The sequence below is a fragment of the Engraulis encrasicolus genome, chromosome 20 (genome assembly GCF_034702125.1).
Source record: "Engraulis encrasicolus isolate BLACKSEA-1 chromosome 20, IST_EnEncr_1.0, whole genome shotgun sequence".
In the NCBI taxonomy this organism is placed as follows: Eukaryota; Metazoa; Chordata; class Actinopteri; order Clupeiformes; family Engraulidae; genus Engraulis; species Engraulis encrasicolus.
In genome coordinates, this window is record NC_085876.1 from 24834807 (window position 1) to 24845703 (window position 10897).

Here is a 10897-nt window from a genome sequence, read left to right on the forward strand (position 1 = left end):
TTTCCCCAATCCTGACAGCGACACAAAGAAAAGAAGGAAACGATGTTGAGAAATACGTATGCAGACGGGCAATGGGAAATATAATGCAAAAAATATGAACACTATTAAAAATGTCCAACAACGGAGTAATGTCACGTGCTTCTGTTTTGTCATCTGCATCAGCAGGATATGGACAAGAACTCATGGACTCTCGTGAAGATGGTTTTTCCATTGAAACATTACTTAAGTACTTATGCACTTACCGTATGTAAAAGAAAATAACTGCATCTATGCTGCACCGGTGTCTTCTCTACAGTTACCATTAAAAAGGTACACTGTAAAACATTGCAGCCTCGCTTAGTTAAAACCACTTACTAGGTCTCTTCAACACAATGAGCTCTGATAAGTCCTCGATATTTAACTTAAGTGAGGAAGTTTTTTCTCTAATACAACTTACACATGCCTATTGTGTTGATTATTTGATAGTTCTGGCAGATTTGAAGTGTTGAATGAACTTAGGTTGGCAAGTCAGCCGTTGAAAAAAAGAAAGAGAGGGAAAGGCGGGAATATTTAACTCTGAGAAATCCATTGAGTTGAAGTTCCATGGTTTGGTTGAACTTGGTTTTGAAAGTCAAAGGTTTGAATGGAAATAACCGCGAATCAGTGGGGGTGGGGCTAAACAACATGCATGCAGCATGAAGTTGGAACGTCTGTTTGCTGAATGCTGAGTCAAATAAGCCGGCCCTGAAGAATGGAAATGGTTTACTAATAGCTTAATAACACCGTGAAACTCGATTCTCGGGCAAAAATAAGAAATCACAGCTGCACCGAAGCGCGGAAGAAGACAGCCGTCGTTAGCCATGGAATTAAAGGCTCAGTTATGCTTCCTACTTGTGCCACAGAGTGAGCTTGACGCAGCCATGATGCAGTTAATTCTTGTTTATGCCCTGTTTTGAAGCACGGTCTGCGCGATGTCATTCCACGCTGAAACTGCCTTCAATACAAAGAGTAAACTAGACGTGTCGGTTGTTTTTTAGCATCACAGACTCGACGAGAATGAAAATGAAACATTAAATCTTTATATCACGTGCATGTTTGATCGCACTGGCAGCCACAGTAGTAGTTTGGAACAAAGAAGTGGCTCATTTGTCGAGGACGAAGCGGAATGTTTCCTCGACCTCGGAACCACTGTTCAACTGTCCAAATAACTTCAGCGTCGTAACTTGCACGCGCATGTGTTGTCTTCGGTTCGTGTAAATAAATCAAACAACAAAGCACGGGCAACTTATTTAATGAAGAGCTCACAGTCCGTAGACCGACGAAGGTTAGAACAAGGAAGTAGCGCTTGTTCTCGACTCGAGGACAGAGCAGGCTGGTCGAGAGGACCAATCAGAGACCTATTTTCGCCCTTTCACGCCGTCGCTCCCTGCGTCGAGACACAATTTTGGGGAGGTGCCCCAGAGTACCTGCGTGATGGGGGGGGCTTCACTACGTTAACTGCGCGGCTCACTGCATCATGATGCAGTGACGCTGATCTCGAGGCATAAACCACCCTTAAGGACCTCAACATCAACCGTCAAATGCTCCAAAGGGACTAGATTTAACTCGCACTCTCCATGGCGATTGAGCCACGTCCAGTCTTTGACCGGTAAGTTAAACTATTTTTAATTGTCAGAATCAGTGATGTAACATGCCTGTCGGTTAAACTGAAGCCCAAAAGGATAAACTTTTTAAAAATATCTCTGGCATGGTGGGCTCACTAGCCTAACACTAGCCATGTTGCGCGCAAAATATGAAATGTTTAATGTAGGAGAAACCGGTCATGAACGAAATGGTAATTGCTTATTTCAAATGGCAGGTTATCCACATTTCATGAGTTTGTAGTTCCAAATGGCCAATCGTCAGATTGCTATGTTACAAGGTTGTGTAATTGTGTCCGAACACCCAGCGTTGTGAAAGGGGACCTCATCGGAACATGTTTTACGCACCGTTTTTTACACGGCATTAGAACTAGGCCTACCATTTAAAAGGTCACCGTGTAGAATTTTATTCAGACTGCCTCAAAGGAAATATCAGGGTATAATCTTGGCTGTTTATTTACTTCATTTTAATCGAAGTCAAACTCAGACAGGCCTACTGCTGAAGGACATTATTGGCTATTTTAAACATGTCAGTTAACCATTGCGGCAATGTGCCTTTTGAAGCGATGCTTTCAGCGTTCAATGCTGATATAACACATTCGGTAGACAACATTAGTCAAGAGGAAAAGCGTGTAAAAACTTGGTATTACAAGAGAACTATTGTGTGTTTTAACTACAGGGTGCTTCATGCTTCTACCAACGGATGATGGGGTCTGACAATAGAGCTGCCGGGAACATTTTCACAGAAGAGGAAGAAGAAGATTCTGAACTACATTGAGGCCATGGAGTGTGTTTAATGAGTAATACAGGTACATCTGTCTAATAAATGTGGCATATAATGTATTCTGCTATTTGAGCAATATAACCCATATTAATTAGCTGTTCTCATTCATATTCATTCACATAAACTTCAAAGTTGTTTTTATGTCTCCATCACTTATACATTATTTTCTTTTCTGTTATTTATCTGCTTCAGCTAACGGTGTTCCACAAGACTGCTACCACAGACCTTCATGGGACCTTTCCATTCTTTCTGGGTTGGCTTGAGGTTCTTCAGAGAGAAACTGAAAACAGGTAGGTAGCCTACTGTACTCTAGTGACTGTATGGAATGTAATTATGTTCTATGCTGTGTTTTTCTATCAATATGTACAGAGATTGTGATTCAATGTAATACGTACAATTCATCTACATTCTCCTGTTTTTGCAGGACACAGACCTAAAGCAGAGGACAACAGCTCTACATTGACTCAGAGGAATCCTCCAGTACGACGTAAGACTTTACAAATACTTTCCTAAACCCTTATAAATGTAACTGATGCACAAGCAACTGTGGTAGGGGATTTGTCTACTTATGCCAGGATTGACATCTCTGGTGAACATTCATGCTGTTATACTATTGACTAATAACACATTGTTCAATTGCCCATTGTGTGTGTGTGTGTGTGTGTGTGTGTGTGTGTGTGTGTGTGTGTGTGTGTGTGTGAGTGTGTGTGTGAGAGAGAGAGAGAGAGAGAGAGAGAGAGAGAGAGAGAGAGAGAGAGAGAGAGAGAGCAGTAATGTTACGCTAGTGCCTAGGTTTGGATTCAAGGTAATCCTAATCACTTACAACTACACTCACCTGTTTTTGCAGGACACAAACCAAAACCACTGCACAGCTCTACATCAACTCCCACACTTTCAAGAGGATTCCTGCAGTATGCTGTAAGTCTTCGTATTTACAAATGCTTTCCTAATTTAGGTCGTTCTCTTGTCTAACAACAGTTATAGTCCACCCATATACTGTGTGTGTGTGTGTGTGTGTGTGTGTGTGTGTGTGTGTGTGTGTGTGTGTGTGTGTGTGTGTGTGTGTGTGGAAATAATGCACACACTTTACATCGTTAAGTAGGTGTTAATTAAATATCATGTGACTGTTTAGTCACCATCTATTCTCAAACTGACATCCACTTTAATCCAGGCACTAGTGGCAACGCACTTTACCACATACAACTCTATTTGTAATATTATGCATTCATTTGGAATGGCTGCATTCACTTCCAAGGACAGGTCTCACAGTGTAAACCTAAATACATATTTTTGAGAATAGACAGAACTGTAAAATGATGTCTGTGCACATTTTCTTACACTTTGAAGAATAAAAAACAATGCACACATACAGTATTTTGGTTTAAAGTGTTTCGGGACACCCTGTTTTTGTGTGTGTGTGTGTGTGTGTGTGTGTGTGTGTGTGTGTGTGTGTGTGTGTGTGTGTGTGTGTGAGAGAGAGAGAGAGAGAGAGAGAGAGAGAGAGAGAGTGATGGCAGTAATGTTTCATACATAAGTATATATTTTTTTCTTATTTTTATCTTTTCAGGTTCATGGTGAAGACCAGCTTGAGGCTAATAGGGATGCAAGTTGGACTGCTTATCAAAGACAAAGGCCTGCTACAGGTCTTCATCATTCATCACAAGGTCGACATCATTCATCTCAAAGGGGGCATGACAACTGGCTAGTTGGGCTCAATGTGAAGAAAAAGACTGAATCTTTTGTGTGTTCACAAAACATGGACTGTTGACCACACAGTGTTTTGGACTTGTACTACATCATGTACTGTACTCTTTTCAATGACATCACACTACGTATTGGTAAAACGGTCCCTGGAGTAATATTTGAATTAGATTCCTAATGGCCCAGAAGTCATGGATGAGGGTACTGATGTATGGTTACAGATTCAAACCTGCAACCTTCCAATTGCAAGATTAAGCTTAATGCCCAATAGACCACAGCTCTGTACAGTACATTTTCTTCTACATAAATCCTTTCTCCCTCCATCAGTCTTACCAAAACATAATGTTTTCTTACTGCAACCCCAATTTCTCCCGTGCCCTGTTTGGCTAGCTGATTTGTCATGAATTTTGGTGGTATAAAGTAGTAACCATCTGTGTATGTATTAATATGTGAAATTGAACTTGAACAACAAATATGTAGTTGAATTCACGTTTTGACTTATAATTTCAAGGCAGCAGGGGAACTTGGTTTTGGTAGTCTTTTTTGAATGTACTATACAAGTTAAAATAAATGTGGAATTTCAATCATATATCACATGATGTCTTTCATTGTGTTATTTAAACTTTCCATCCGAAGTTGAAGTGATTTGTAATGGCTTTTTAATTCAGCTTAAACTATCAATTTCATTGAACAATTGCTACAAAGTCCAATCAACTTTGACGACTAAGAACATTATGTTGAGACAACAACAACATTGTAGTTGGATCAACTTTATAGACTTTGATTTCTGAGTTGATACAAAAATAATCCTGAAGTTCAGTTAACTTGCAAACTTAAGGCAGCAGGGGAACTTGGATTTGGAAGTCGAACTGGCTTCAAATGTTTTACAGTGTATAGCCTAGTCTGCAAAATGAAAATGACATGAAAACGTCTCATGTCTTGGGCTCAAATCAACAAATGTCAGCTCTATGATATTTTTTGTGCCCTGTACTGTAGCTGTGGGGTGTTACCGAACCATAGACTGCAGACTTTGTTTCGAAGGCAGTTAGCTCACATCACCTCTGTTCCCTCTCCACATAAAGCTGCATTCGGGTCATGAAAAATTCATCGGCTCAGAGGTCTTTGGGAGTAAGAACTAGCAGACGACAAAAATGTCTTGTCATTAGTCCACTGGCAATTTTGTGTTATTGCTCTCGAGTCCCTCCAGAGCACTCATCGTCAGCGCGTGCGCGTGTGTGCGTGCGTGCATGCATGCGAGATGCGTGTGTGCGTGTGCCTCTGTAATTTGGCTGTATACACTATGGGGCACAAAAGTCCTCACTTAAGACTGAAAATTCTATGTGTCTGTGTGCATACATGTGCGTGTGACCGTACGTGTATATGCATGTGAGTGCGTGCATGAGTGCATGACACGTGTTCAACAAATTCATCTGTTTCGGATGTTTCCTGTCCAAATAGCTAATTGCCACAGATGACGACTTGAGCCCAGGCTGCTGTTAATGAGTATTGATTTAGCTTTCTGGCAGAAACCCGTACGTGGCTTTGGCTTATTCGGGCCCGGGGCCGCTGACACTTCCCAGATGACCCGCTATTTGCCTCCAAGATTGTGACGTGTCATCATTACACAGACGCAGGACTTCCTCTCTCTCTTTGTGTGTGTGTGTGTGTGTGTGCGTGTGTGTGTGTGTGTGTGTGTGTGTGTGTGTGTGTGTGTGTGTGCAGGGAAGCTGACAGGGAGGGACAAAGGGGCTATTTGTCCCAGGCCTAGGGAGAGTGGGGGCCCAGAATTGCGTACATACTGCATTGCATGTATTGAGCAGGGGGGCCTTTCACATGACTTTATCCCAGGCTCAGCCAAAGTTGTCAGCGGCCCTGTGTGTGTGTGTGTGTGTGTGTGTGTGTGTGTGTGTGTGTGTGTGTGTGTGTGTGTGTGTGTGTGTGTTTGTGTGTGTGTGATGTGCGTGTATGTGCATATGTGCATGTGTATGTGTGTATTTGTGTCCACAGTATGTGTTTATATATTCATGTGTGTGAGTGTCTGTGTTTGTGTTTGTGTGCGTGTATGTGTGTGTGTGTGTGTGTGCGCGCGTGTGTCTGTGTAATGAGCATGTGTGCAAACATAGCTATGGCCAGCAGTGCAGTGCAGCTCCAACGGCCCTCTGGGATGCTGCATGGGAATGGCATCTCACTGGGGGTTTGTGTGTGACAGGGAGCTAGAGGGCCGGAATACACTATGATACATGGCAGGCCGGGGAAAAAGTACGCCCAATTGCATTTCAAGGTGAGGAAGTGGCATTATCTGCCTAAGGGGCTAATACAGAAGTAACTCTGATGTATTGCCCATTTCCCCCCCTATAGCAGGACAAGTGCCACGATGGTGTACGTACGGTACAGTTACCGCAGGAACCACAGAGTCAGCAGGATGGAGGGAGGCAGGGCAGGGAGGAAGTTTTCCCTCGACTGCCAAATGCAAGGTCGACACAATTAGGCAGCTGACATGGGCCACGTCATCTGGGGCTGCGGTGGGGGTGGGGGTGGGGATGGGGGGGTTGAGTGTTTTTGTGTGTGTGTGTGTGTGTGTGTGTGTGTGTGTGTCTATGAATGTGCATGTGTGCGGCCGTGTTGGATGGGATGGTGTGATGGGTGTGTGTGTGCAGTGGCAGTTCAACAATGACTCGCGCCTCGGGCAGCGCCCCCTCTGACCCCCCCCCAAGGCATAAATGGCATGTTATTATTGCAATAGCATGGTAGTAGTACAGCAATAGCATGTTAATAGTGCTAATTTGCAATTTCACGATACCATCCGGTTCGGGTTTCGTGATGGTGCCTCGGGCAATTGCCCGGTTGGCCTGCTCTTAGGACCGCCCCTGTGTGTGTGTGTGTGTGTGTGTGTGTGTGTGTGTGTGTGTGTGTGTGTGTGTGTGTGTGTGTGTGTGTGTGTGTGTGTGACGTGTATGTGAGAGTGTGTCTTGTTTGGTCCAATGGTAGTATCCAGTCTTACTAGGGCTTCAAAAGACAACATAAAACAGTAATGATGTTTGAAGTTTGAGCAAGCCAGAGAGATACTGTAGGTAGATTCGTACAAAAAGGTCAAACATTTTAGCTGCTATTGCAGGTGCCTCTGTTTCCCTCAGAGTGATCTTGAATCAGAATTAAGATCTCAACGCTCATTTTTAGCTTGTAAAAAGTTTGGTTCTCTGAATTTATTCAGATATTGACTTCAGTATAAGACATCATAGAATACAGTAGAGTTCACATATCTTCACTCATACATACTATCTCAACTGACTGAAGAAAGGCGGGACGAACAGAGATGGATGGATGAACAGACATCAGCAATTCAAGTAGAGATTGAGAGATGACTCATAAGGAATATCTTCCAAAATCCATGTGACGTAAGGCTGTAAACTGCAATCCTGTGGCAGCCATGCCCCTTTAGGAGACTAGGAGAATGAATGGAGTTCAATGGAAAGTCACGCCCATTAAGGAGACCGGACTTGGTTCCACTTTCTTACATTGGTGGCAAGTGGTATGATTTATCTTTGTTTTAGGTATGAGCATGAAGTGAAAAGTCAGGCCAGACATTTAAGTGCAGTCTACTGCAGGGGCCTCAGTGCTTCGAGATGTCTTTGACAGTGAGCCAGCAGAACATGACCTGGAATTAACAACAGTCTCCACACAGTCTTAGCAGTCTCAACTCTTTGCAGTTATATTTTAAGTAGCCTCCTGTGCGTAGCAAGAAAAAAGTACTGACATTTGTCATTTGGAGGTGGGTGGGTGGATGGGGGGGCAGTATGCCTTAATTTATATGACAGATACTGTAAGTAGTGGGGGAGAGAGACGGCGAAGGATCAGGAAAATTACCTTGGCTCTCAACTGAACCCGGGTCGCAGGTGTAGCTGTATGGCGCCTTAGCCAGTTGAGCCATCGTGGTGCAATCCATCGCAGGCACCTCAGTACTCTCTCTCAGTGTCTCTGCGAGACAACAGAGCCTGTCCTGCAATTACTAACAACAGTCTCATTTGTCACAAGAAGGGTTCTAAATTAACAGGAGGGGCAGACTTTCAATCGATCAACATCGATAAAGGAGAAAGAAGTCGGAAATGAAAGCGAAAGCTCACCTACCATGCTCAGGGTACCTCAGTCATGAAGTAGAATGGGGGAGATCACTGGTTAAATACTCCTCCCACCAACCTGGTGGGCCAGGAGTTGAACCAGTAACCATTGGGCTTCAAGTCTGACACCCTAACTGCTTACCCATGACTGCCCCCCACATCTTGGGCAATCCGTTGCCGTTTCAGCACTCACTCTCTCTGCAAGCCAGCAGAGCCTGTCCTGGAAGTAATAATACTCTTAATAGCCTCATTGTCACAAGTGAGCAAGTGAATAAGGGAGGAAGAAAGGTAAAGGGGGCCAGCAGAGCCTGACCTGAAATTAAACAACAGGGACGTCTCAACCACAGGTGCCGACAATGGGGTCTGTTTTCCCGGGTCCAGGGATAAAGGGGCCCCAGCAATTGGGTCCGTATATTACATTGTGGCCTTTCAGATGACTTTGTCCTGGGCCCCAGCAAAAGCTGTCACCTGCCCTAGTCTCAACACACAGTCTCAGCTCTCTGAGGTTATACTCCGCAGTCAGCCAGCCAGCCAGCCAGCCAGCCAGCCAGCGAGCATGCCCGCAGCTGACCGAGGGATTTAGAGCCAATTACCCGGCGCGCTAAAAAGTACGGCTGGCTTTAATTGCGTGGCCTGGACGGCAGGAGGTCAGCTCAGCGCTGGAGGTAGTGGAGGTGGTGGAGGTAGTTACATAACATGATGCAAGCGCAATGCAAGCTGCGGGTGGAACGGATTAGGTTGTTCATGAGGCTCCACACTGCATATATTAAAGTCAGAAGTACTAAAGGTATATAGACATACAATTACATAAAATGGTATAATTTAAATGGGGGAATTCAACACACTCTGTCTCACATCCCCTCTTTGGGGGTGGAAAACGGTATAAATGACTGTGTGCACCCTTGCTTGACAAGCATCATAGAAACTTGGTAAAGATAGCATGGAATTAGTATCTCTATTGAACATGAGAACACTGTCATGGGCACACTGTGCACGTATTTTTTTCATCCACGGTATAGTAAACACGATGAATCATAATTGGAGTTGCTTGAAGGTCTGTCTGGCAATAAGTAGGAGCCTCCTAATTCATTAGTATCGTTCAAAATGGCAGCCATTGAGTAAGAGTGATTTAAACTGAGCATGCAAATGAGATGAATGGCATAGTAACGACTGAATTTCCCTTTCTGTATCTCAGTAAGGTGCAAGCGTAACCACATTTTTCTTTTTGCCAAGGAAAAGCCAGTGCTACAATTATAGGTTAAACTGTTGTACTGTGGTGTAATCCTCATGAAAAATATCAACAATGATCAACAAATCCCAGCTACTGATGTGCCACTATAGAATGGAGGACAGAGGGGTGATTTCATTGGCTGTTGAGGTCCAATGATGAGCACCAATCACAATACCTCAACTGGGGAGTGGAAGGGAGTAGTTTTTCTCAGATGTTCTGTAGAACGATCAGTCCCTACAAAATACCTCCACCAACATACAAGATACTTCCCCTCCAACCATCATTCTTGCTAAGTCCGGCTCAAAAAAATCCTTCCTTCCATCCTTTTTGCATACATATAGCCTACTGCATATGCAAGCTTCAAAACAAAACAGCCAACATGCAGAATTGGAAATGTACGTGTGATGCCTTGAATCGGAAGCGTGAGCGAGCGTGAGCTACCCGAGCAATATGAATAGGTCTGTTCCTCTTGTTCGTCCCCAGAGTGATGCGGGCCCGTTTTTATTCCTCCTCCCCTCCTTCCCTCCTCATACGAGTGCAGCGAAGCCAGCCAAATTTAGATTGGCTATGGAACTGCTGACTCTCAAGCAAATAACCAAGTCAGCGAATTGCCTACTCTGCTCTGCGGAGACGTAAGGCCGCGGAATTAGAGTGGGAATAAGTCTATAGCAACCGAGGGCCCCAATTCTCACCTCGCAATGCAAACATGATGACGGGCGAGTTACGCACAACTGGCAAAACAAGGCGATCTTCATGTCTGAACACGCCGACTACTAGGCCTTTTGTTTGCTCATACAAAAGAAGGACGATAGTAAACATGTGTAAATTAAATTAACAACACGCGTCAAACTACTGGGTAGTGAGAAACTTAAAACTCGACAGCCCTCATATTCACACTACTGACACTGGATAAGAATGAATCCACAAACAATAACTGTGGACACATTTTAACCCATGTAACATTCTCTTTGCGGACAAAATCAGGGACGAAATCAGGGACGAAATCATGGCCCAAACTCAATATTTATGGACTAAAATTGGGCACTTAATACTCAAAGGCAAATTTCACAAAACAGGCACTCACATGGTGGTCAAATATGCCTGCACATTCGTATTCTGTAAACAGTGGGAGATTTGACACTGGCCTTCGACCACTCATATTCCTGTGACCAAGTTTCGTCATATTACCATATATGTATATTTATGTGGGCAGACTATAATACACATTTGAAATGATCTGGTTGGACAAATGAAATGACCCCGCGGGCCAGATTTGTTCCCCGAGCCTGAGTTTGACATAGTTAATGTCCTAAACCACTTTTGGACGTCATAAATATTTAATCACCAACACACTACTGAACACAGTGTAATGCATAAAATATTTGTCTTTTGGGAGTGCAGTGGTGCATCATGTTAATGCACCGTGCCATAAAAGGTGGATATTATG

The 10897-nt window shown here is 43.7% G+C and overlaps 1 long non-coding RNA gene across 1 annotated transcript; it reads left to right on the forward strand.

The window, feature by feature from the left end:
• Positions 1–2313: 2313 nt before the first annotated feature.
• Positions 2314–4960, forward strand: LOC134435816 (uncharacterized). Its single transcript, XR_010032100.1, has 5 exons — positions 2314–2428; positions 2596–2693; positions 2828–2890; positions 3251–3321; positions 3971–4960. It is a non-coding gene; the product is annotated as an uncharacterized LOC134435816 (long non-coding RNA).
• The last annotated feature ends 5937 nt before the right edge of the window (positions 4961–10897 follow it).